Raw genomic sequence first — 25,523 nt, forward strand, 5'->3', positions numbered from 1 at the left:
TACATTTTCCAAATTGACAGAGTGTGTTAAAGATATAAAAGATTGGATGACGCGTAATTTTCTTTTATTAAATCCAGACAAGACAGAGGTAATACTTATCGGTTCAAAAAACCGCCCACAAAACCTCGCACAATACAACTTTAACATCATAGGATGTCCTGTTACTTTATCCTCTACAGTAAAAGACCTGGGTGTTATACTCGATTGCAACCTGTCTTTTGAAAATCATATTTCTTATGTTACAAAAACAGCCTTTTTCCACCTTAGAAACATTGCTAAGCTACGTAATATGCTATCAGTTTCTGATGCAGAAAAGTTAGTTCATGCATTCATGACCTCGAGACTGGATTACTGTAATGCTTTATTAGCTGGTTGTCCTGCATCCTCAATAAACAAGCTACAGTTAGTCCAAAATGCCGCCGCTAGAGTTCTTACGAGATCAAGAAAATATGATCATATAACACCGATTTTATCATCACTGCATTGGTTACCTATAAAGTTCCGTATTAATTACAAGGTATTGCTACTGACTTATAAAGCCCTAAACGGCTTAGCTCCAGTCTATTTAACGGATCTTCTATCGCCCTATAATCCATCGCGCTCTTTGAGATCACTAAATTCAAGGCTTTTGGTCATACCTAGGATATCCAGAACCACCAAAGGAGGGAGAGCATTTTCACATTTGGCTCCAAAACTCTGGAATAGTCTTCCTGATACTGTTCGTTGCTCAGACTCGCTCTCCCAGTTTAAAACTAGATTAAAGTCGCATCTCTTCAGCCAGGCATTCATATAATCCTACAGTTCAAACTACAATCCGGCCTCTATCCAATGCCAGAGGAGAACTGGCCCCCGACTGAGCCTGGGTTCTCCCAAGGTTTTTTTTTTCTCCATTAAGGCACCTGATGGAGTTTTAGGACACCATTAGGTCACTTGATGGAGTTTTTCGGTTCCTTGCCACTGTTGCCTTTGGCTTGCTCAGTTGGGGATATTTTGGGGATATTTAATTTAATTTTATCAATCAATAAATTCCTCTTGAAACAAACTTTGTTGTATTATTTTAATTTAATACTGTGAAGCTGCTTTGATGCAATCTGTATTGTGAAAAGCGCTATACAAATAAACTTGACTTGACTTGACTTGACTTTAGCCGCATTTCCACCAAAATTACCCGCAATTTGTCATTAGCTTTTTTGTTTTTTTCCTTTTGTAACTGCCTTTTTTTTCCCTTTTTATTGCTTTCTGCGTTTCCACCACAGTCTAAAGTAGCTTGAAGATTAGGCAAATTAGTCCGGCTACGTATAGACAGCTTGCACCCAACAGATTTATTTTTAAAAATGGTGGTTGAAATGAAATGCTGCGTGGAGTCAACCAATCAAAATGCGGCATGAAATCAACCAACCAGCATGCCCAAGTCCCAACCCTGAAAATTCCTGAACTTTGAAAAAGTACTACCTCGCAAGCAGGGACTTTCTGAGGGGGAAATATTTACCCAGAACTTCATTTAGACCCTGGTTCCTGCGTCGAAACACACAAAATACCACCCCAAAGGTCCTAGTTTCTGGGGGAAGTTCCTGCGGTGGAAACACGGCTTTTGCCAACTATTGGCCTGGCAGCACAATACAGCGATTTTAATCGTTTTTACGTATCCTTGTGAACGGGGATCGTTTTGACAACATTGTCGTTTGTCCGTGTTTGTCGTTTATGGCAGGGGTGCCCAAATCTGCTTCTGGAGGGCCGTCCTGCAGAGTTCAGCTCCAACCCTAATTAAACACACCTGAACCAGCTAATCAAGTCCTTCAGACTCACTACACAGCAAAAACCCCAGGCTGTGTTCCAAACCGCATACTCACTGAGCAGGTGCTTAATTTCAATAAGTACTTAACGAGCGCTGAAAGAGTACGTACTCTATAGCCTGAATGTGTGTAGTATGAATGTGCCAGACATCATTCGCCATGTTGAAGTTATCATGTGACCTATGGCGTAAAAAGAAGCGCAACAACTTAAATGATATGAGCGACAGTTGCACTAGCACCTGATTGCATCAGTAACTCGACAACCTTACCTAGTACGTTTTTATTTTTTATGACATCAATTTATTCAGATGTTACCACCACATGAAGCACTTTTCTCTGTGCACACACATAATAAAGGTACAGTGTGAGACAAACACTCGACAGCAGGTGCAGACAGTTCAGCTGAGACTTCCAGCAGTCTTCCAGGACTTTGTCCACACTGATCGCGGACAGAGCCTGCATTCTCATTAGCTGAGCATGCTGGGATGCCTGTTTATGTCACAACAGTGGCCATGATGTTTCCCTGAGGATTATTCACAACACCTACGGAAACAGGAGAACCTAAAAGATAGAGGATGGAAAGCCAAGAAGTGCAGAGGATCTTATGTGCTGTCATGTCTTTCAGTACCACTGGGAAATGCAACATATTGCTTCCAGAAACGTACTTTGTGGAAGTTTGCAATCATGCTATCCTGTTGTACATACTTAATGCATGTTCTTGCATTAGTTTGGTGCAAACAGATTTTAATACTAAAATCTCAGTGCTATGTCTTATGTCTTTTTATCAATCAGATTTAGATTTTATAAAGTTTTATATAGGTGAATAAGACTGATGTAGAAGCACCTAACCCTGGTTGTAAGTCTAAACTTGACAATAACTGGAAACTTTTTCCTCAAATCTGATTGGTTGTTTGGATTGTTGTTCCATGATCAACAATGATGTTGATCCAGGAACATGTTGTACTTGGTGAAATCAGGCTCTGGATTCTCACCACAACTGTGCATTTTTATAAATAATAAGGACGAAGAAAATACATGTAAATTATTTATATAGAAGATAAATAATTCTAGAATAAATACATCAATAAATGTTAAGTACATGTACAAAATCCATAAGCAGTACAAACTCAATAGTGCAACTTTTATGTGCATAATTGTCTTGAATGTTCAAAGGAACAGTTTGGTGTCCAAATGTACACATTTGAATATAGAATGATTTCTGAGGGATCGTGTTACAATAAAGACTGGATATATACACTCACCTAAAGGATTATTAGGAACACCATACTAATACTGTGTTTGACCCCCTTTCGCCTTCAGAACTGCCTTAATTCTACTTGGCATTGATTCAACAAGGTGCTGAAAGCATTCTTTAGAAATGTTGGCCCATACTGATAGGATAGCATCTTGCAGTTGATGGAGATTTGTGGGATGCACATCCAGGGCACGAAGCTCCCGTTCCACCACATCCCAAAGATGCTCTATTGGGTTGAGATCTGGTGACTGTGGGGGCCATTTTAGTACAGTGAACTCATTGTCATGTTCAAGAAACCAATTTGAAATGATTCAAGCTTTGTGACATGGTGCATTATCCTGCTGGAAGTAGCCATCAGAGGATGGGTATATGGTGGTCATAAAGGGAAGGACATGGTCAGAAACAATGCTCAGGTAGGCCGTGGCATTTAAACGATGCCCAATTGGCACTAAGGGGCCTAAAGTGTGCCAAGAAAACATCCCCCACACCATTACACCACCACCACCAGCCTGCACAGTGGTAACAAGGCATGATGGATCCATGTTCTCATTCTGTTTACGCCAAATTTTGACTCTACCATCTGAATGTCTCAACAGAAATCGATACTCATCAGACCAGGCAACATTTTTCCAGTCTTCAACTGTCCAATTTTGGTGAGCTTGTGCAAATTGTAGCCTCTTTTTCCTATTTGTAGTGGAGATGAGTGGTACCCGGTGGGGTCTTCTGCTGTTGTAGCCCATCCGCCTCAAGGTTGTGCGTGTTGTGGCTTCACAAATTCTTTGCTGCATACCTCGGTTGTAATGAGAGGTTATTTCAGTCAAAGTTGCACTTCTATCAGCTTGAATCAGTCGGCCCATTCTCCTCTGACCTCTAGCATCAACAAGGCATTTTCGCCCACAGGACTGCCGCATACTGGATGTTTTTCCCTTTTCACAGCATTCTTTGTAAACCCTAGAAATGGTTGTGCGTGAAAATCCCAGTAACTGAGCAGATTGTGAAATACTTAGACCGGCCCGTCTGGCACCAACAACCATGCCACGCTCAAAATTGCTGAAATCACCTTTCTTTCCCATTCTGACATTCAGTTTGGAGTTAAGGAGATTGTCTTGACCAGGACCACACCCCTAAATGCATTGAAGCAACTGCCATGTGATTGGTTGATTAGATAATTGCATTAATGAGAAATTGAACAGGTGTTCCTAATAATCCTTTAGGTTAGTGTATATTCAAATAGACAACAATCATTTTAAATTGTAATAATATTTCACAATATTACAGTTTTACTGTATGTTTGATCAAATAAATGCCTTGGTGAGCATAAAATACTTCTTTCAAAAACAAAAAAACAGAATCCATAGTTTAAAACATCATCATGCCTGGTAACACACATATTGAAAAGTCAAATGACATGGAAAATAATACGGAAATAAATAAGTAAACAAAGTTTACTGCAGCTACTTTTCAGCATTAATAATCAACCAGCTTGTAAGCTAGGATGGTGAAAGCATCCACACACACAACCTGCCAACACCTCTCCCAGCTGGAGTACAGGTCTCTGTGGAACAGTCATATCAGAGTGTCTACAGAGTACACATCTGTGTGAAGACATATGGGCTAGACCTGTGAGAGCGCGCACACACACACACCAAACCACAGGCACCTGCGCTCCCTCTACACCATAATTACATTTACTACTCTATTTATGGGCACTGCAGCACACACACCGGGTGATCTGAGACATCACTTCCGGCTCCTCATTTTATAGAGACAGATGCAGATGTGCTCAGCTGGATGGGACATGATTGCGGCCTCAGAGGACTGACTAGTATCAACACTCCCGTTGAGCGTTCAGAGATATCTGTTCAAATATCCTCTCAAACCTTAATGTATGATTCTGTAGTTAAGCCATGTAATTCCTTCCTTCAGTCCCTGTGTATTTGTTTAGCGCAAACTGTGGTACAAGATATGATGAAAATGTATCATAAAAACATTCCTCTGCAAGTTGTAGACCGATCACAAGCTGCGCACTTTGAGATATTTACATTTATATTTTTGGCAGATCAAAGCAGTTTTGTACATTCAAGGTAATCGAGGCTTGGCGCCCAACCACAGGAAGTACAGGTATTATTCAGTTTGGCCCAAAAGAGCGATCTCAAAATTGGTCCTAAAATTTGACTGTCGAGAGGCGTCTGAAAAGTGTTGAAATAATAGGACTGTTCACTGTTTAACCACTCCGCTTTTCCGAGACTTTCAGGAAGTCTGTATATTAGCGGTAGGGAATTACATAGTTACACCAGTAGGTGGTGACAAGTGATGTGCTGTGTCTAAAATCGTCACAATTTCACGTTTTTATTGTTTACATGGAGTTCTATATAGTATGAATGTGTGAAGCATAAATCAAATTCGGACATATACATCCGCCATGTTGTCACCCAGAAAGCAACATAGATCCGGGCCACATTTGGATTCAACGCGCACCAGATGTGGGCCGGATCTGGGCCGACACTATGTTGCTGTCTGGGCACTGTTATGTGACTTACCAACACATCAATGTCACTTCACTGCCATTCACAACTCCTCTCCCGTGACCTCATTGGATAGTAAAGAATCTATTGTATGCACACTGTTTTATGAATAATTTATTTAGACATATTACTTGTCTCACATACTGATTTCCGACTACTATAAAGATGTAGGCATGTTCGGATACAAGGATTGTCTTTATGAGTAAATCATGGGCTTCCTTTATATGAGTCATTGAAACATTTACTCAACCGATTTGTTCAAAAACGATTAATTCAGTAACAAAACAACACATATTGATATTTGAGAACTTTTGCTTGAGTGATATTTTTGTGTGAACGTTGCTTGTGTGATGAAGTTAGACCTACATTTATGTAATAAAGACAATATATGTTTTAAGATCTAATTCTAAAATAAATATTCCACAGTTTTTTTTTATGCTGCTCAGGTAAGTTTCTTTCAAATAGCTCTAAAATGGCCAGTCAAGGGGCTGATGATTTATTTTGACCAGAGGAATGAATATAATCAAAGTATATCACTCACACAGCTTCTGCACACACAAACATATCAATTAGCTAAACAAATTGTTGTGACTATAGGTGGTACTAGAAGTTCACATATGAACGTACATATCTGTTTGAGAACCAGTGATTTAAGTTTTATCTCTCCAAGGGGGCTTATGGTGAAAATGTTCAAAATGACAGAAGTTACTTGGCAAAGCTACTTGCTTGCATTACACTTATTACAGGAGACGGTCCCCTTTGGGCAAACCTAGAATAAAGCACTTTGCTCAAGGGCACAGTGGTGATGTGAGATTTAAGGAGCTCTTCAGTTCATGGATCACCAGAGTCTTTCAGAGGTTGCCAGCTCAGATCTTTAACCAGCACTCAACTAAGCTTGATTTTCTTTTGAGACAGTCATCACTAACCTTCACTCTTTCCTGTTTACTCAGAATTACTGCCTTCACTTTACAAAGCCCCACAGTGGCCGTTCAGTGTCCACTTGTCTGCACTCTCTAATGTATGTCTCACAGCTGCCAAACTACATTAGAGAAATGAGACTTGTAGTCCTTTCATTAGACCAGAGCTGGAGAGGAAGAAAAATGTTTAACGCTGTTAGACAATGTTTATTGTATAAACTTTTTTTTTTTTTTTTTACAAAAACACATAATTTAGGTATAAGCAATAAAGTACTCGAGGCAGAGCTGTATCGTGAATAAAACACAGCTATTGACCAATCAGAATCAAGAACTGGAACTAACCGTTTTATAATATGATTTATAAGCAGTTTTCCTCATGGAGACCAAAGAAAAATGTCCAAACAAGGTAAAAAATGACTGGTATTACTATCTTTTTGGGGACATCATGCCTAATACTATAATGTATAATCTGACATTATACCAGGACCCCCCACCCCTCACCCCCCACACACATGGTTAGGAAACATTAAAGCAGAAGCTTAATGATCAGCTATGGCCTGCATAAGTTATATCTCTTCAACCATGCAGCTAACTTAAAATACAAATTAATTTTCATTTAAAGCCTTATATTGTAATCAAACTGAAATATTACTGCCTTCAAGGCATTTGCACAGAGTTCTGAATCTAAGAACACCTCCTCTATTTTATTAATAGTAATTATGTCAAATATTAAGATTAAGCGATTGGATTTACAATTCATAGTGTATTTAGTTCTCACGAAATAATGTAATTTGCAAGCATTAAAGTATTTTGTTACCAACAGTCTCCAAAATTGCCAATGCTGTGGCTTGTCAAGTCGTGATTCACCGCTCTTGGCTGCAGGAGTCAGGTTTGCACTTAGTGAGGACACATTAAAGTGGGAAGGAAAAATACAGCATTTCGGGGGTGTTGTTATTTACACCCAAATGAATTAGCAGGTGTGAATCAGGGCAGCTGGCCTTATGGGCCAAAATAGAAATACAACAGGTTGTGCGACAAACAGTATTCAATATTAAAGCTGCAGGGGGTGAAAAGTCTGATTTTATTTACAACAATACAAGAACACCTTTTAGATATTTTGTAGTCCTGATGATGCACTAGAAATATCTAGTGCCTTTGCTATTAGATATCAATTTAATTTGTGCCATTTAATTTGTGAATATTGACTTTGGGAACTATTGCATCTCATTATGTAATCCTTTTTACAAGCATAATTTTCAGTTTGCACACTACAAGTAGTTCCTAGAAAGACTAGGCATTGTGACACATCTTCAGCACACGGCTTGCTTTCGGCTTGAATGCAACCCAAAATCCTAATTGCTCTTAGTATTTCATATAGCTTTTTGTTAATAATGTGCACTGACACCATTGTAGTCTATGACAAAGGGAGAAAAGGCAAAAGAGAAAAAGATGATGAAATATTCACTTCTTTGAGTCCCACTGTTAAAAATGTAATGTGTTCCCTTGTGTTTGAGACATTGGTTCTGACAGCTCAGATCTGCTGATGGCACATCCTACATCCTCTTCCTGTGTGGCTTTGTGAGGTTAATACCACACTAACACTGAACACAAATATGCCACTCCTTTCCACAAAGTAGTGCAAATGCAGGTAAACAAAGTATTTCTACCAGAAAGACTCGGGAGAATTAATACTGTGACAATGAACATTTATTTAAGAGCTCAGCAAACAATCAAGTTCTTTGGCGTAGGCCCCGTCCGTAACTCGGATTCCGAGGGTACGGAATCTGCATATCCTGCCTGAAGAGGAAGGCAGGGGCGCAGCCCACCCCCTGCGAAGTAAGGAAGGGGGCCATCTGGTGGTGGTGGGGTGGAAGGAGGAAGAGGACATCCTGGCGTCTTCAGGATGGAGGGGAGAGCCCGTCTGGAGGTGTTGGGGAGGATGGAGGGGAGGACCCAACATGGTGGTTTTGGGGGGGATGGAGGAAAGGTCCCGTCTTGGTGGTGGTTGGGGAGGATGGAGGTGGTTGAAGCGACAGCATCTGCGAACTCAGACATGTGTAAGTACCACCCTTTTATACTGGGCTATTAAGATATGATTGGATAGATGAGAAGGTAATAAGTGACGAGAACGATTGAGTCTTCCTGGCAGAACTTGTGCTAGGCTTCATTTCTTGTTTTACTTTTTTATGTTTTTTTTAGTTGGTTTTATTTTAAAATTAATTAATTATTGTCTTTTCATCAACTCAAGAACCTTCTGCAGTTCTTTCACAAACAAGTTTGGGAAATCCTTGCATAATGTAAAGGGGTTCTGATATGCCCTGTTACGAAGTCTTGATTTTGTTTTTGGGGTGTACTAGAATATGTTTTCATGCTTGATTGTTAAAAAAAAAATCCATATTATATTAATTCAAAATATTTTCCATTATTTCAGCATCTCTCTCCCCAGTCTGGCTCGAACACGCTGATTTCGATGAAGCCCCTCCTGAATACGAAATGTGCAGTGATTGGTTAGCTGGCCCAGTGTGTTGTGATTGGCAGCGCTTAGCTCGTGTTCGGGAAATGTCCCACCCCTCCATAACTGCGAGTTCTTCTCTGGTGTGTAAATATTAATGATGGCATAAATTTCAAACCAATTTCAACTTCGATCCCAATTCAGACCCTGACAATGTTAACGGACAAGAGGATCGTGCAGAACGGATTTCATGCACAGACTTTGCAAGGACGGATTTTACAGGACGTTTCAGAGTGGTGTGTTTTTTTTGTAATTTTCTTATACATAATAGATATGATGTCCATCCATCCATCCATCTTCTTCCGTTTATCTGGGGCCGGGTCACGGGGGCAGCAGCCTAAGCAGAGACGCCCAGACTTCCCTCTCCCTAGACACTTCCTCCAGCTCTTCCGGAGGAATACCGAGGCGTTCCCTCGGTATTTGCAACCCGTTCTCACTCCAAGACGTCAAAAACTGAAGCATGGTCAAGCGCCCCCGGCGTCACATAGAGGACTCCAAAGGCGCCCCTCGGCGTCACTCTGTGACTAATTTGGAACTCCGTTGCTTTCAATGGGAAACCTGCGGCGTCAAAAACAGACGCGAATTTTATCAGTAGGAAATCGCGCTGAAGTCTCATTCCGACACAACACATCGCGATATTTGGCATCAGTTCACGTGTGCCAGATGTTGGTAAGTAGTGTAAATACGCTTTCCTAGTAATAATGTTTGATATAATGTATGTTCTGTTTGTCGATGTTAATCAGATTAGCTCATGTTCAGTCACTGCATTATATCTGTCATCTCCACGGAGGTTTTGCGTTTCATTACTTTCTAATTCAAAACAGGGTGATTAAACATTGTCTGTCACGTGACGTGCTAGGCCTAGGCCTCCAATCAGTTAATCATATTCATTTCAGGTTTAAAGTAGTACAATTAGTTCCAAAGTGGTAGTAGAAGCACAGTAAAAACAACACTTACCATGCTTTTACCACATTGACCTTAGTTTTACTGTGATAAGTGTAGTAAAAAGACAGTAATCACAATACTTACCATGCTTTTACCACACTATTGGAAGTTTTAATGTGATTTATTATAAATGCACAGTAACCACAACACTTACCATGCTTTTACCACAGTAACCATAGTTTTACTATAAGAGGTGTGGTAAGGACAGTAACCACAAAACTTACCATGCTTTTACCTCAGTATTTGTAGTTTTAAAATGATATTTCTTGTGAATGCATATTAAAATCCAAAATGTGTAAGGTAAATCAGTACTTTTTCCTTTAAATAATCCTATATATTATACATAATGATATTTTCTTTTCTCTTTTTTCAGCTGAAAAGACCAAAAGGGCCTTTCAGACTCAGTCAGCCCATTATTGTATGAGGAGAAGTAAACGGAGGAGACGGACAGCTGCAAAGGCAAATATTATATATATAAGCATTTGTTGTTTCTTAAAACCTTTTCTTACAAAACCCATAGCCCAATCAGTACAAACATAGTCTCAGAGTCTTAATAATTCACAAGATTTAACAAGTTGTCAAATTCGTACAATACTCTTACATATTTGTACACTCGTACACGATCCTGCAGCTTTTACTCCTACTGCTGTCATTGGCTACTGCCTCAATTCCTGTACATATTTATCGCAATATTTGTAAATCAGTTGCACCCCTTCTTGGAAAGTAGTCAGAAGTCCCACGCACTGTCAGAAAGTTTATATTAATTACATTGTATTCTTTAAAATTATTAAAAATTGGACCCTGTCTGTTCATGTTCCAATGATACAGGATGTGTCTCCACACCTCATAACCTTTCTCTGTTTGCAAGAGTGGAAAAGCTAATCTTACTTGTCACATGACATCAGATACTCGATTATTTTGTCGTAATCAGATCAGTTACACAGCTGATACCTGTCCCGTTTGCATGCAAATCATGTTATTTTTAAACAAATTCATATGAATATTGCTTGCCATTAAAGACATACTTTTAATCATGCCCACATATCAGTGAACTTATTACATAAATGCATTTAACATTTAATTATGCAACTCTCTTTACAGAAAAATATCCCACAGTTATGGATAACCTCACAACATCATCCAACATGTGTCCAGCGAGGTGCACCCTTTGGCTCTCAGTTTCTGGAAGTCTTCATGTGAAGTCCCACTCCTCCTCAGGATCTCTTTGATATATGCAGTACCAATATTGAAAATAGTGATTTATCTTTTTCCATATTGTTAAAGCATTTTGTTTTCTCTTTTCAGCTTCATAAACTGTACTTGATGTCTGTCTTTATCAAAAAAGTGTCAGTGCTCATCAGGTGTTTTGCTAAAGGACATAGGCCTATTCATTGCCATCCATTAGTTCTAGTCATGCAGTGACTTCATGATGCAATAGACAAATGTATATTTCTGCAAGTGTATATAGCAGGTGTTGGTCCGAACAATTGGAGATAATGAGAGTGTTCAGGAAAACCTTTTGAAAACAATCAATATTTTTGTAATTGTTTTTGGTGCTGAAAGTTTTTTATTCTGAGTTTGTTACCTTTACATTTAGATGGACTTAATGTCTCACATTTAGCTTAATTAAACCTTGTATTAAGATGTGGTCACTATAGTAAATGTCCACCATAACTACATCTATGGTATCATTATATCACTACCTGGTTGATGTAAATGTAATAGACCCGTGAATGTATTTTATAGAAGCATTTTCTTGCTGACATTTATAATCATTAACTATTTTAAGTTGCCTTTCATTTAGTTACAATAAAAGTGACCAATAATCACAAGGATATAGAATTAAAGTTGAGAATGTAAAATGTTGTGCTTAAGTTTTTGCCTATTTATAGGGAAGAAACAAATATATTTTCACATAACAAAGTTGAATCTCATCTCTTGGTTTGTAAAAATATTACTTCATCATAGCGATTTTTTTTTTATATTACTGTATGTGTCACTATAATAGATTGCCCCTGTATATATATATATATATATATATTGATAACTGATTTGTATACTGTTGTTCAGTAGTTTTGGCACTACAATTGTCTTCAAACAGTTTAACATAAAATATTGGAAAATGCTTTCAAAATTGTGTGCATTCATTATGCTTTTGTATCATTTTGAATACCTTTGATATACTATACATACACTGTAAATGTTAGAAGCACTTTAGTAGGCCATGCAATTATCTTTAATTAAAATACTGCAAAACTACCCCTGCTGTAGGCCATTGCTTAGAAAAAGTTTCTCTTTCAAATGTATTTATGCATCAGTCTAATCAAATAAGCAAATTTGTGTCATTGATCATGTGAACTCGTTTTTAGATGGTATTTAAGGTATCTATCCCTGCAGCCGGAACCAGAAGAGATGTCATCATTTACCATAAATGGGCAAGTAAGTGTGACACATCTGTTCAGCTGGGTTGTCATTGGCTGTGACTTTATCACAGAACTTGCTCTGATTGGACTATCGTTTAACCCATATAAAACGGCGCTTCATGTTACAAAGTATGTTTTGGTGTTATTATTACGTTAGTTATACATTAAGTTAACTATAAAATGTCTCTATGTTGTGAGAAATTACTCCTTTCCCGAGATCCCAACCCTAACCCTAAGCATGTCTGCACATTTCAATGAACTACAGCACCATGCTTCCTGTTCCATTGATAGAATGACAGAGATATGTGGGTAATGTAGTTTAAAAAGTTTAGTAATGAAACAATAAATGTTAAATAAATAATACATTTAATGGACAACTGGATATCTAAATTTGTTAATTGTGCAAACCTTTATGACATATATGAGGGGCAGGCTGAAATTAGATATTTTACTGTGAGCTCTTTTTAAAAAACCTTTATGCCAGTTTTTCATATATGTCTGAAAACTGTGCACAACATTATTTATTAAACAAAGCATAAGCAGTTATCCTGCCGATTTTCTCTTTGATACAATAACCGGACTTTGAGTTACAGCCATTTGAAATGTGCATTTGTTTGCTCTTCTGTAGCTTGGCTGTACAATCTACACAGATCTACACACACTATTACCATTACACAAGGATAATGCACCATTCAGTAAAACAAAACAAAAAAAAACAGTGCCAACATTTCCTTTTCACCCCCTCTGATTGCTGCCTATATGCATGTGAAGGGGGTGGATTGGAATCCACTGCTGCTTCAATGTATATGTAATGAGTGATTATAATCAAGGTATTAATCAATATTTTTCCTTGTAAATATCAAATGAGTTGAATGACTTCTCTGGAGATTTTACTTTGTTATAGAAGTTATCAGTGAGATTACTGAAATGTTCTTTTCATGTATTCTTTAATATCTATTTTATACTTGAATGCAGTAACATTGCTTGCCTATTTATCCCAGCTTCCAGAAATTAAATAGGGACTAGTTTTGTGTTTGAGAAAGGTCTTCAACATGTTAAAACACATAGGGGTCATTGAAGTCTATAGTGAGTCTATAGTCTATATACTAGAATGATCAACATGGATCATCTTCAATTATGCTTGAAGTGTTTATAGCAAGATAGCCCACTGCAGCCTCTTGTTATTCACATAGCTTCACTTTATTTCACTGAAAACTGGCATACATGCAAGTATGTGCGACTTTTGTTGCATTGTTGTCCCAAATATCATTCACCATATCTATTTTTTTTATCTCCTAAGTAAAAGAATCATGATAATTAATTATATGTAGGTGTTTTTAAATTATGAACTAAACTAAAGAAATAAGAAATTAAAATTTCTAAAATAAAATGTTCTATTTACTGTACCAAACAGTACAACAGATGAACAGAAGATCTGATCACTGATGTGGTGTAGCTTTTTCTCAACCAGAGGAAGAAGTCTCAACATCCCATGATGTCAGGCGTTCTCCAGTCCTGGTCTGAAAGTAAAACAAAAAACACAAACAATTCAAATGAAGTTGTTTAATGGACAGTCAGGTCAGCTTATGCTCTGCATGATTTAAAGCAGTGATGGGCTACTCTGGCCCTCAGCGTCCACTGTCCTGCAGGTTTAGCTCCAACCTCAAACCCACCAGCCTATTGTCTAGAAGTAAACCTGAAGACTTTGGTTAAAATTTGCAGGTGTGCTCGATTAGGGTTGGAGGTAAACTCTCCACCTCAAAAAGTAGAATGCAAAGGGCCAGAGTTGCCAGTTCCTTATTTAAATTTATGAAGCAGCAGTCAGTACATTATATAATATACACATTGAAGTATTATATATATATATATATATATATAATATTGCAGCACATAATATAAGCTAGGTACTGAACAAAAACAGTTTTACCCATATCAACAGCAGCCTATTTGAAAAGATTTTTAAGAAAGGCATGGTCTCTTTTGAGCCTTTGCTAGTGATGCTTGATTTCTTTCAAGACAACATACTCTTCTGTCAATTGTTTCAAGAGCTTGAAGCTTCACTTGGTAAAAAACCAAGTGATAACCTGTACAATGTAAAATTGTCAACATCAAATTATGTACAACATATTACAGCATTGTTTCAATATAAGACTATACCAATGGACTCGCACACCTTTCTGTCTTCTTTGGGCACCAGATGTTCCTTCCTCACCCGAAACAAAGGACTTATTCGATTAGCTTGCATTGATATAAGGACTGGTCTTCCTTCTCTGCTGTAAAACAAGAAAGTCTCGACTTACTCTGTGTGCAATTACTATTGTTCTTAAAACATACAAATTAAGACGGATATAATTCAGTTAATTTACCATATGATTCAGGAGAGAACATTTGATGAGTAAATACTGACTGAAATATTCTAGAAACTTTACCTGGGAAGGGCTGATCACGGCAAGATTTGCTGCGACTCACTAGTAGCTTGTGTGAGGGTTGGCTCTTAAAAGAGCTGTTGAGTTTGATATTGTAGAGAACATGAACAGACAGGGTCCAATTTGTAATAATTTTAAAGAATACAATGTAATTAATATAAACTTTCTGACAGTGCGTGGGACATCTGACTACTTTCCAAGAAGGGGTGCAACTGATTTACAAATATTGCGATAAATATGTACAGGAATTGAGGCAGTAGCCAATGACAGCAGTAGGAGTAAAAGCTTCAGGATCGTGTACGAGTGTACAAATATGTAAGAGTATTGTACGAATATGACAACTTGTTAAATCTTGTGAATTATTAAGACTCTGAGACTATGTTTGTACTGATTGGGCTATGGGTTTTGTAAGAAAAGGTTTTAAGAAACAACAAATGCTTGATAAAATGTTTGATTAAGGGTTAAAACCAACACATACATACCATTGCGAATATTTGCCTTTGCAGCTGTCCGTCTCCTCCGTTTACTTCTCCTCATACAATAATGGGCTGACTGAGTCCGAAAGGCCCTTTTGGTCTTTTCAGCTGAAAAAAGAGAAAAGAAAATATCATTATGGAAAATATATAGGGTTATTTAAAGGAAAAAGTACTGATTTACCTTACAAATATTGGATTTTACATTATTAGGCATTGAAAGCATGGTAAGTGTTGTTGTTATTAGGCATTGAAAGCATGGTAAGTGTTGTGGTTACTATGCATCTACAACAAATATCACTTTAAAACTACCAATACTGAGGTAAAAGCATGCTAAGTTTTGTGGTTATCCTTTTACTACACATATCACAGTAAAACTAAGGTTACTGTGCTAAAAGCATGGTATGTGTTGTGGTTACTGTGTATTTACAACAAATATCATATTCAAATTACCAATAATTTGGTAAAAGCATGGTAAGTTTTGTGATCACTGTCCTTTACTACATGCATCTCAGTAAAACTAAGGTTACTAAGGTTTAAAGCAGCATGGTAAGTTTTGTGGTTACTGTCCTTAAAGGGATAGTTCACTTTGAAATTAATTTTTTTATATATCTATGCACCAGTCTGCGTACACGTCAGATCAGATCACTTCGACATGGCTGCGTATAAGTGGTAAAAACGATATAAATACTGTTCGTTTTCTCACACAAACCGCTCGTTTCGTGTCTTAGGCCATCAATGTGTACTTACGATGGGGAATTGTTTAATTTGGACGACGGGGAATTGTTTTAATTTGGACTCTGTGCTTGTGTTTTGAGATAATGACCATAGACCTGCATTATATGACTGACAGACAAGAACGGTTTGACCTAAAAATATCAAAATTGAAACTACTGCGGAAAAAAAGACACCTACATCTTGGATGCCCTTGAGGTAAGCTAAAACATACCAAAAATTAATTTCAAAGTGAACTATCCCTTTAACCACACCTCTTATAGTAAAACTATGGTTACTGTGGTAAAAGCATGGTAAGCGTTGTGGTTACTGTGCATTTATAATAAATCACATTAAAACTTCCAATAGTGTGGTAAAAGCATGGTAAGTATTTACTGTCTTTTTACTACACTTATCACAGTAAACCTAATGTTACTGTGGTAAAAGCATGGTAAGTGTTGTTTTTAGTGTGCTTCTACTACCACTTTTTGAATATGATTAACTGATTGGAGGCCTAGGCCTAGCACGTCACGTGACAGACAATGTTTAATCACCCTGTTTTGAATTAGAAAGTAATGAAACGCAAAACCTCCGTGGAGATGACAGATATAATGCAGTGACTGAACATGAGCTAATCTAATTAATATCGACAAACAGAACATACACAATATCAAACATTATTACTAGGAAGAAAGCGTATTTACACTACTTACCAACATCTGGCACACATGAACTGATGCCAAATATTGCGATGTGTTGTGTCGGAATGAGACTTCTTCAGCGCGATTTCCTACTGATAAAATTCGCGTCTGTTTTTGACCCCGCAGGTTTCCCATTGAAAGCAACGGAGTTCCAAATTAGTCACAGAGTGACGCTGAGGGGCGCCTTTGGAGTCCTCTATAGCCGCGTTTCCACTGTCGGGCCAGGGCCGGGCCGTGCTAGTGCGTGCCAGGGCCAGACGCGTTTCCACTGTCACTTCCGGGGCTTGATCGGGGCTTACTCGGGGCCAACGGCCAGGATTTCTGGCCCATCGAATACCTTGGGCCAGCTCGGGCTAGAGGCGTGGTCAAGGTAAAAGGCGGAGTTTATCGGTGTTAGGGAAAGTTATGGTCTGCGGCAAGATGCACATTTCACTTTTTTATATCGCGCAAATTAAACGCTGCTCGAAATGGAGAATCGCCTGTACTGGTCTGTCGAAGATACCAAAGCTCTTCTGAGCATTTGGGCAGAAGAAAGGGTACTACGTCAATTTGACGGCGTGTGCAGAAACGAGGACGTTATAAAATACATCGTTGCTGAACTTGCTAAGCTAAGCATTCAGTGAACAACGCTTCAAGTTCGGGAAAAAATAAAAAAGTTGTGGGCGCAGTACAAGGCGATTAAAACGCACAATGGACAAAGCGGTGCCCAGAGAAGGAACTTTTCATGGTTCGACTTGATGGACGGTGTGCTGGGTCACCGTCCCTCTGTTAGTGGAGAGACAAGTCGGGACACTATGGCAGCCGCGGACGGTGAGTTAATACATGCTATCTTCTTAAAATCTAAGTTTTCTAACTTCCTAACTTCCTGCCTGAATGAACATCATAATTCCCGCTGAAATGGGTGGGGTTGTATGACGTTTGATCCAGGATGGCGTGTTAAGGGCGGGGTTTAGGGCAGCGCTGCAGGGCTAATGGCCGACAGTGGAAACGCAAGCCCGGTGCTTGAGGCCCGAGGCCACTGGCCTGGCTCGGCTCGCTGTTAGCCCTAGCCCGGCCCTGGCCAGACAGTGGAAACGCGGCTTATGTGACGCCGGGGGCGCTTGACCATGCTTCAGTTTTTGACGCCTTGGGAGTGAGAACGGGTTGGTATTCGAAAAGCATAATAGGACCCTTTTAAAGGGATAGTTCACTTTGAAATTAATTTTTGGTATGTTTTAGCTTACCTCAAGGGCATCCAAGATGTAGGTGTCTTTTTTTCCGCAGTAGTTTCAATTTTGATATTTTTAGGTCAAACCGTTCTTGTCTGTCAGTCATATAATGCAGGTCGATGGTCATTGTCTCAAAGAGCATGCACAGAGTCCAAATTAAAACAATTCCCCGTCGTCCAAATTAAACAATTCCCCATCGTAAGTACACATTGATGGCTATAAGACACGAAACGAGCGGTTTGTGTGAGAAAACGAACAGTATTTATATCGTTTTTACCTCTTACACACAGCCATGTCCAAGTGATCTGATCTGACGTGTGCGCAAACTGGTGCATATATGGAAGTAGAATAATATCAAATGTTTTTGAAATAAAAAGCCTGTTGAATTGCACTACTTGAAAAAAATAGGCATTGCATTAACCATGCTTGCATTTTAATGCATTGTATTTTTAGTGCTTACATTTTTATGGGCTGAAATTCAACATGGTTGAATATTTAAGCTGTGAATATTTCAATTAAAAACATTTCAAACACCTTTTCATTATTAAAAATTCAATAATCCATATTCACCTTTCATATTTCACTTCCAAAATATTCAAACTGTTTAAAAATACAACCAATAATATTCAACAGGCAATTTTCGGTCCATTTTATTTCGCTTTGCAAATTCGCTTCCACAAATTCAGTGGTTCAAATTCGACAGTAAATTCAACATTGACGTCCAGGAACTGCAGGAAAAGCAGTAGGTTGCCGAGCATACTCTCCATCTGCTGTTAGTCTACCTCACCATCAGATGGTGCAAAAGCGCGTGTTGAAGACCAGCAACAGTTAGAACAAGTCATTCATTCATAAAACTCATTTACAGCAATGTAAGTGTATTTGTGATCATTATGACGGCTGTTTTATGTTAAATTCGGTGTCTTCACGGTTACTTTACCTGTGTAGCCTACATGCATCTTTCTCTACCGTGAACGAGATTATAATGTTATTCCCCGATGTGGATATACAGATCCAATGTTACATTTTTGAGGTTGACATGTATTTCTCTTGGTTGTTTAGTTGCCTTAACTTTATATTGTGGCGATGTGCTGCATGCAGGCTATTAGGGTTTCCCTCAATACTTAAGGATTCCCCTGCTGGACATATACAACGCTTAACGTAGCTTAATGGACTACAGTGATGTAAAAGACCAAACTCGCAGGCAAGCAGATGGACTCAGAATAACGCGCAAAGCTTAATGCTGAGCGTTTCCCAGTGATAGATTGGCATACAGATGGCTTGATGTTGGACATTCTCACATTTAGGGACCGTCTCTAAAGTGTATACGACTTTGGTATACACGTTTCTAACTCCGATAGCATTTGAATAGAACGACTTACAGTCATAAAACCAACTGTAAAGTGTTAATTTAGTGTCAGGCATAATGCGCACCCTTTGGATTTTTGATATTTATTCAAATAAATTTAAGTTTGCTATTGAAGTTAGAAACGTGTATGCCAATGTTGTATGCAACTTTAGAGACGGTCCCTAAATGTGCGAATGTCCAATGTCAAGCCAATTTTTACATTTAGTCATTTAGCAGAAGCTTTTATCCAAAGCGATTTACAGTTAAACTAACAATAGGAGGACAATATGCAAGTGCTGTGACAGTTTAAGCTAATGTAATACACATATGCATACTATATATATATATATATATATATATATATATATATATATAATATATATATATATATATATATATATATATATATATATATATATGTATGTGTTGATTTTATGCCAGTATATCACGAAACGCTCAGCATGAAACTTTGCGCGTTAAGTTCATATTCTGAGTCCATCTTCTTGCCTGTAGCCTATATAATAGCCTACAGCCTACTTCCCTAATAAGGTGCAAGATTGGTCTTTCATATCACTGTATCAACGGAAGGGAAATCCTTGAGTATAAGGTATTGAGGGAAACCGATTATAATCCTGTTCATGGTAGAGAAAGCTGATGACATGTAGAATACACAGGGAAAGTAACAATGAAGTTATTGAATGAAACATAAACACAGCTTTTGTGTGTTTATCATCTTTTCCGCATATACTGACACAGATAATCATTTTCATTTTATGAATGAATGTCTTCGTCAACAACAAGCGCTTTTGCACCATCTGATGGTGAGGTCGACTAACAGCAGATGGAGAGTATGCTCGGCAATCTACTGCTTTTCCTGCAGTTCCTGGACGTCAATGTTGAATTTACTGTCGAATTTGAACCACTGAATTTGTGGAAGCGAATTTGCAAAGCGAAATAAAATGGACCGAAAATTGCCTGTTGAATATTATTGGTTGTATTTTTAAACAGTTTGAATATTTTGGAAGTGAAATATGAAAGGTGAATATGGATTATTGAATTTTTAATAATGAAAAGGTGTTTGAAATGTTTTTAATTGAAATATTCACAGCTTAAATATTCAACCATGTTGAATTTCAGCCCATAAAAATGTAAGCACTAAAAATACAATGCATTAAAATGCAAGCATGGTTAATGCAATGCCTATTTTTTTTCAAGTAGTGCAATTCAACAGGCTTTTTATTTCAAAAACATTTGACATTATTCTACTTCCATATGCATAGATATATACACTAGATGTCGCCTTGTCTACGGCAGTTCATTGGAACGAATGTCTTTAAGGCGACATCTAGTGTATATATCTATGCACCAATCTGCGTACACGTCAGATCAGATCACTTGGACATGGCTGTGTATAAGAGGTAAAAACGATATAAATACTTTTATTTATAAAAAATGGGAATTGTTTAATTTGGACGACGGGGAATTGTTTTAATTTGGACTCTGTGCATACTCTTTGAGACAGTGACCATAGACCTGCATTATATGACTGACAGACAAGAACGGTTTGACCTAAAAATATCAAAATTGAAACTACTGCGGAAAAAAAGACACCTACATCTTGGATGCCCTTGAGGTAAGCTAAAACATACCAAAAATGTATTTCAAAGTGAACTATCCCTTTAATAGACGTTATGATGTTGATAAAGAATTATATAATGTATATTTTCTTCTTCTTCTTCTTCTTCTTCTTCTTCTTCTTCTTAGTATTATTTATATCAATATGGTACACAATAACCCCATTCAAATCTATGTATTAAACAAGTTAGGTCAAAAGTAATCTAAAAATAAATTAAAAAGTAGTCAGAACACTACTTAATTTGTGTAATCTAGTACTAAAAGTAATCTAATTACTATTTTCCTCATGCAATTTGTAATCAGTAATGGACTACAATTTGTAAGTAATCTATTCAACTCTGCATGTTTGTAATGTTGTCACAATGTTTGTAGTCCTCTAGGCTGATAGTTTTACTGGAAGCTTTCAGCTTATCTAAAAGTAAGATAACATTATTTCAACTCAAATCAATATTTCATGTGTAGTATTTAATTATTTGGTAAGTGGCTACTCTGCTTTGCTCTGCAGTCCTAATTACCGTATCAGAGTTTATTTTGCGATGATGACTATCCCTTACTTATGTTTCCTGGAATCATGTCCAGCAGGCACTTGAGGGTTTACACAATTCTAGGAACAGATTTCTCATACAACTGTACAATGTATATCCAACTCACCTCAAAATCAGAGCTAGCTTATAAAGACACATCGAGACTTAATAATGATTCGTTTTTTTCCTTCCACTTTTTATAGTGGCTTTTAATTTTTTTAATTCCAACCAGTTCTGTTTATCTGCATTTTTTTTCTGAACCAGCAGGACAGATTGTTGACCACAAACGCAAGAGCCTACAGGGGATATTGACATTTACAGGCCACTGTTCAGCTGTGCCCGAATATCGAATGGAATCAAACACTCAGCCATCCTGCAGAAGGGAATAATATGACAAGTGTTTTCTCCTGTGGAGCTGACACTTTCCAACAAAGGGGACTTTTTATGGTCTCTTTCTGGTCAATCGGTCAGGACACGCGCCTCCATCTGCGAAGCTCTATTAATTATTTTTTCTGTCCGTTCAGTCATTTTACATGAGCTGCAAGAGGGAAATCAAACTTAATTGACCTTTGCATTGATATTTGAATTTGGCCAGATTGTCCAGTATCCTTTTAAACTGTCATTCCCTGTTGTTTTATGTCAGCCTCTGTCCATAAATAACATCCACCATCCAAGGAAACTGGGATGAAGTCTGTGGTTTTCCCACAAAAACACATGCAAAATGCTGGATGGACAGCCGATGAGAGATCCCTACTGAGAAGTCCTGGACCAGTGCTCATGAGATAAATGTCATTGCATTGCATCTCTACACTAGAACCCCACAAACAATTTATTTTACAGTCCTGACTGTCCTGAGTGCATACTTATTATATTAACTACAATAACTGGGTAATAACTAGGTATTAACCCCAAAACCTACCCATACACCTAACCTTCGCCCATGTAGTTACCTTGTATAACCCAGGTAAGGTAAGTATGCTATAAGTTCACATAATTGCACATACTGTACAATAAAGTGCAACCAGAGAAGTCGATAACCAGATCTGCTCTTCTGGATTGCTATCAAAGTGACCACATCATACAATTTGGTAGCATTTTGTTCTTCCAGAAATTTAAATTTAGATGCCAATTTCCACCCTGCCTCTAACTCTAAATTAATAGAGCGCTGTTGCTTTAAGTCAATCATCTGAGCCATAAATGTCATGCGACTAATTTACTGGTGCTCCATCCATCCATCCATCCATCCATCCATCCATCTTAAACGAAAAAAATTTTTTTTTTAAAAAGCTTGTCAAGTCAACATTTAAAGTTTGTCTTGACAAATTTTGTTTTCCTAGTTAACATTACATTTGCATTACTTTAAGTTCGATTCATTTTTAATCCTACATTGATACATTCAATTTTGAATTGTAATTCTGCATCCTGCTTGCTAACAAATTCAAATGATCCCTTTATACAGACTGATGACACGTTTTAACATTTAAGTTATACTATAATATAAAATATAAATGTACAAAAGCAGTTCAAGTATAACAGTATTAAAAACTATACTCTGTGTTTTACTATCTTTCAAACTATACATCATCTTGGCATTAAATTACAGAAAAGTGTTTCTAATTCAACAGCTGAGGGAGTGATGGCAAAATTGACATCTCTCTCTATTGTTTTCCTTTTTTTGGGAAAGTCATTGAAACACCCTTTTTTTGGTAACACTATTTTGATTGTCCCTTTTGAACATTCTGTTGGTAATAAGTAACTTTGCAACTACATGTCAACTAACTCTCATTAGAGTTTAGTAGACTGCTTAATATCTGCTCACTCTTTATTGTGATGGTTCTCCAACAAACTTTCTACTGAGTATAAGTAACTTTGTAAGTACATGTCAACTTATTCTTACCCTACCAGTCTACTTATACTCTAACACTCTAATGAGAGTTAGATATGTAGGTGAAACATTACTTATAGTCAACAGTTCAAGGGACCATCAAAATAAAATGAAACCCTTTTGTTTTTTGTAGTTTCTGATAACTGATAACTTCCACTTCTAAAAACCCTAGAAATGTGAAAAGGGTCCATTAAAATGTAAAAAATATCAATTCTGATTCGTCACTGACCTTTATTTGATTCAACTTGTGTTCTGTAGCTTGTAAATGTTTGATGTTTGGCACACATGATGTGCAGTGATCAAGCTTCAGTTTATTGCTAGTCTAAACTGCAACATCTTGACCAGAGAAGAACATTCCAGATGCTTATTTCATGAACCTTGTCTTTCATCCATATTCACTCAAATTATTCCCAAACACTGTGCATCTGTGGTGTGCTCGCTTGTTTGTTATTTATGCAAATGTGCTCCTCACCAGACAAAACACCTTTTGATGTGCGAGGACATACAGAGAAGCACGGGTTTAGGATTACCTTTAATTCTGAAGGTAAGTCCTAAAAAAAAATCTGTCAGGGGACTTCACGCAATCATCTCGTTTCTTTAATCTGATCCATCATGAGAAAGATGCAAATGCGATTCAAGTTCAGTGACTTTCTCGCACCGCTGAATGTCAAATCTTAGATTAAAGAGACTTGGCTCATTTGGTTGTGTAACACAAGGGAGCTTGAGCAATCAGAGAAAACCAAATGTGTTTTTCCCTTTCATTTTCTGTTGAATGAATTCAGCAGGTGCAACACTAGAAAGATGTGTTTTTTTTTTTTAAATAAACATTAATTTCAGAAAAGAACAAAACACGTACATGGACATTCAATGTCAGTTGCTGAGGATTTATTGGGGTAAACTTTAAATAATCATTTCTAATGCAGAGGACTATACAATTTGCAAAGTTCTATCATGCCGGTACCGATTAATCATGAGTAAAGAAATTAGCAGTTCGTGCCTCTTATACAGTTGAGCACATTTGGAGGAAGAAGATATTCAAGAAGCCAAGACAGTTAGCCCGTGGCAAAATATTCCATTACAGCTGGATGAATCCGGACATTAATGCATTATTGAAGTGGTATTCGGAGGCTGTTTTTAATTTCAGATGGAGGATTCACCTTCGCATCCTCAGCTAATAGCGCATCAAGTATTAAAATTCGCAGCTACGCTTAGATCAAAGAGCCGTCAAAATGACAGACTTGAGCCCCAGTGCCGAGACTTGTTGAGGTAAACACCTCTGCAAAGTGAGGTGAATATTCTGTGAGAGAAGTATGACCCAGACTAAGCCTTTTAAGTAATGCACCCTTATAAGAACGCTTAAAGATTTAGACGGAAATTAATCATTTTCAAATAAATCTCAGGTAATTCCGCACAAAGCCTTTTACCTTACCTTAAAAGAATAGTTCACCTAAAAAAGAAACATCTATCATTTACTCACCTTCATGTCGTTCCAAACCCATATGACTTTCTTTTTCCGATACTGAAAGTAGAATTGTCAACTCAAAAAGGATAGAAGTCTTCTGAAGCAATCGGATAACTTTGAATGCAGAACATATTGAATTTTAAGTTATTCCATTCACTTAAAACGGTTCAGGCTACTCCGTGTTTTATGAACTTACCAGAGGTGGACAGTAACGATTTAAGTACACTTTTTGAGTATCTGTACTTTACTTGAGTATTATTTTTTCTGGAAACTTTTTAGTTTAACTTCACTACATTTGAAAGACAAATATCATACTTTTTACTCCACTACATTTTTGTGAAGGTCCTCAAGTAGAAAGTAGTAATGTCAGTCAGGGGATGATTTTTATTTATTTTTTCTCTAAAACGTGATTGTTTTTTGTTTTGTTTTTTGCAGGTGACAGACAGCCTATCAGTAATCACTCCTGTAGGGTCACATCGTGAAGTTCAAAGATTTTTGATGCTTGATAAAGCAGTATTGATGTTGGGCAGTTATACAGCTATGGTTTTGTAGCTGGGTTTTAAAGCAGGTTGGATTTTTGAAGACCACTTGATGAATGGATACACATAGTTGTGTACTTCTTTTGTTGGGGTGGTAGGAGTGTTAAATAAAATAAAAATGAAGATGATTATGGCTGTCTTTTTTTGTCAATTCAGTTGTTTAATTTCTATAGGTTTTATAACATTCTAAAAGCTCTTAATTCCACAGATACTACTAACTGGTGGGTGTATTCACTATTGC

At 37.6% G+C, this 25,523-nt stretch overlaps 1 protein-coding gene and 1 long non-coding RNA gene across 3 annotated transcripts in view; one reads left to right on the forward strand and one right to left on the reverse strand.

Annotated features, from left to right (window-relative positions):
* The window catches only part of LOC309494143 (uncharacterized protein), a 130,105-nt gene that overhangs the window by 34,946 nt on the left and 69,636 nt on the right, over positions 1-25,523 (forward strand). The window lies entirely within an intron of this gene.
* On the reverse strand, positions 13,810-14,884 carry LOC309495364. Of its 2 annotated transcripts, none has more exons than XR_014204633.1 (3): positions 14,800-14,884; positions 14,528-14,643; positions 13,810-13,890 (listed from the first exon to the last, which is right to left on the reverse strand). It is a non-coding gene; the product is annotated as an uncharacterized lncRNA (long non-coding RNA). The 2 variants fall into 2 exon arrangements; XR_014204634.1 differs by having other exon boundaries at positions 14,528-14,640; positions 14,800-14,881.

This window comes from Leuciscus leuciscus, assembly GCF_965113295.1.
Source record: "Leuciscus leuciscus genome assembly, chromosome: 3".
Taxonomy (NCBI): Eukaryota; Metazoa; Chordata; class Actinopteri; order Cypriniformes; family Leuciscidae; genus Leuciscus; species Leuciscus leuciscus.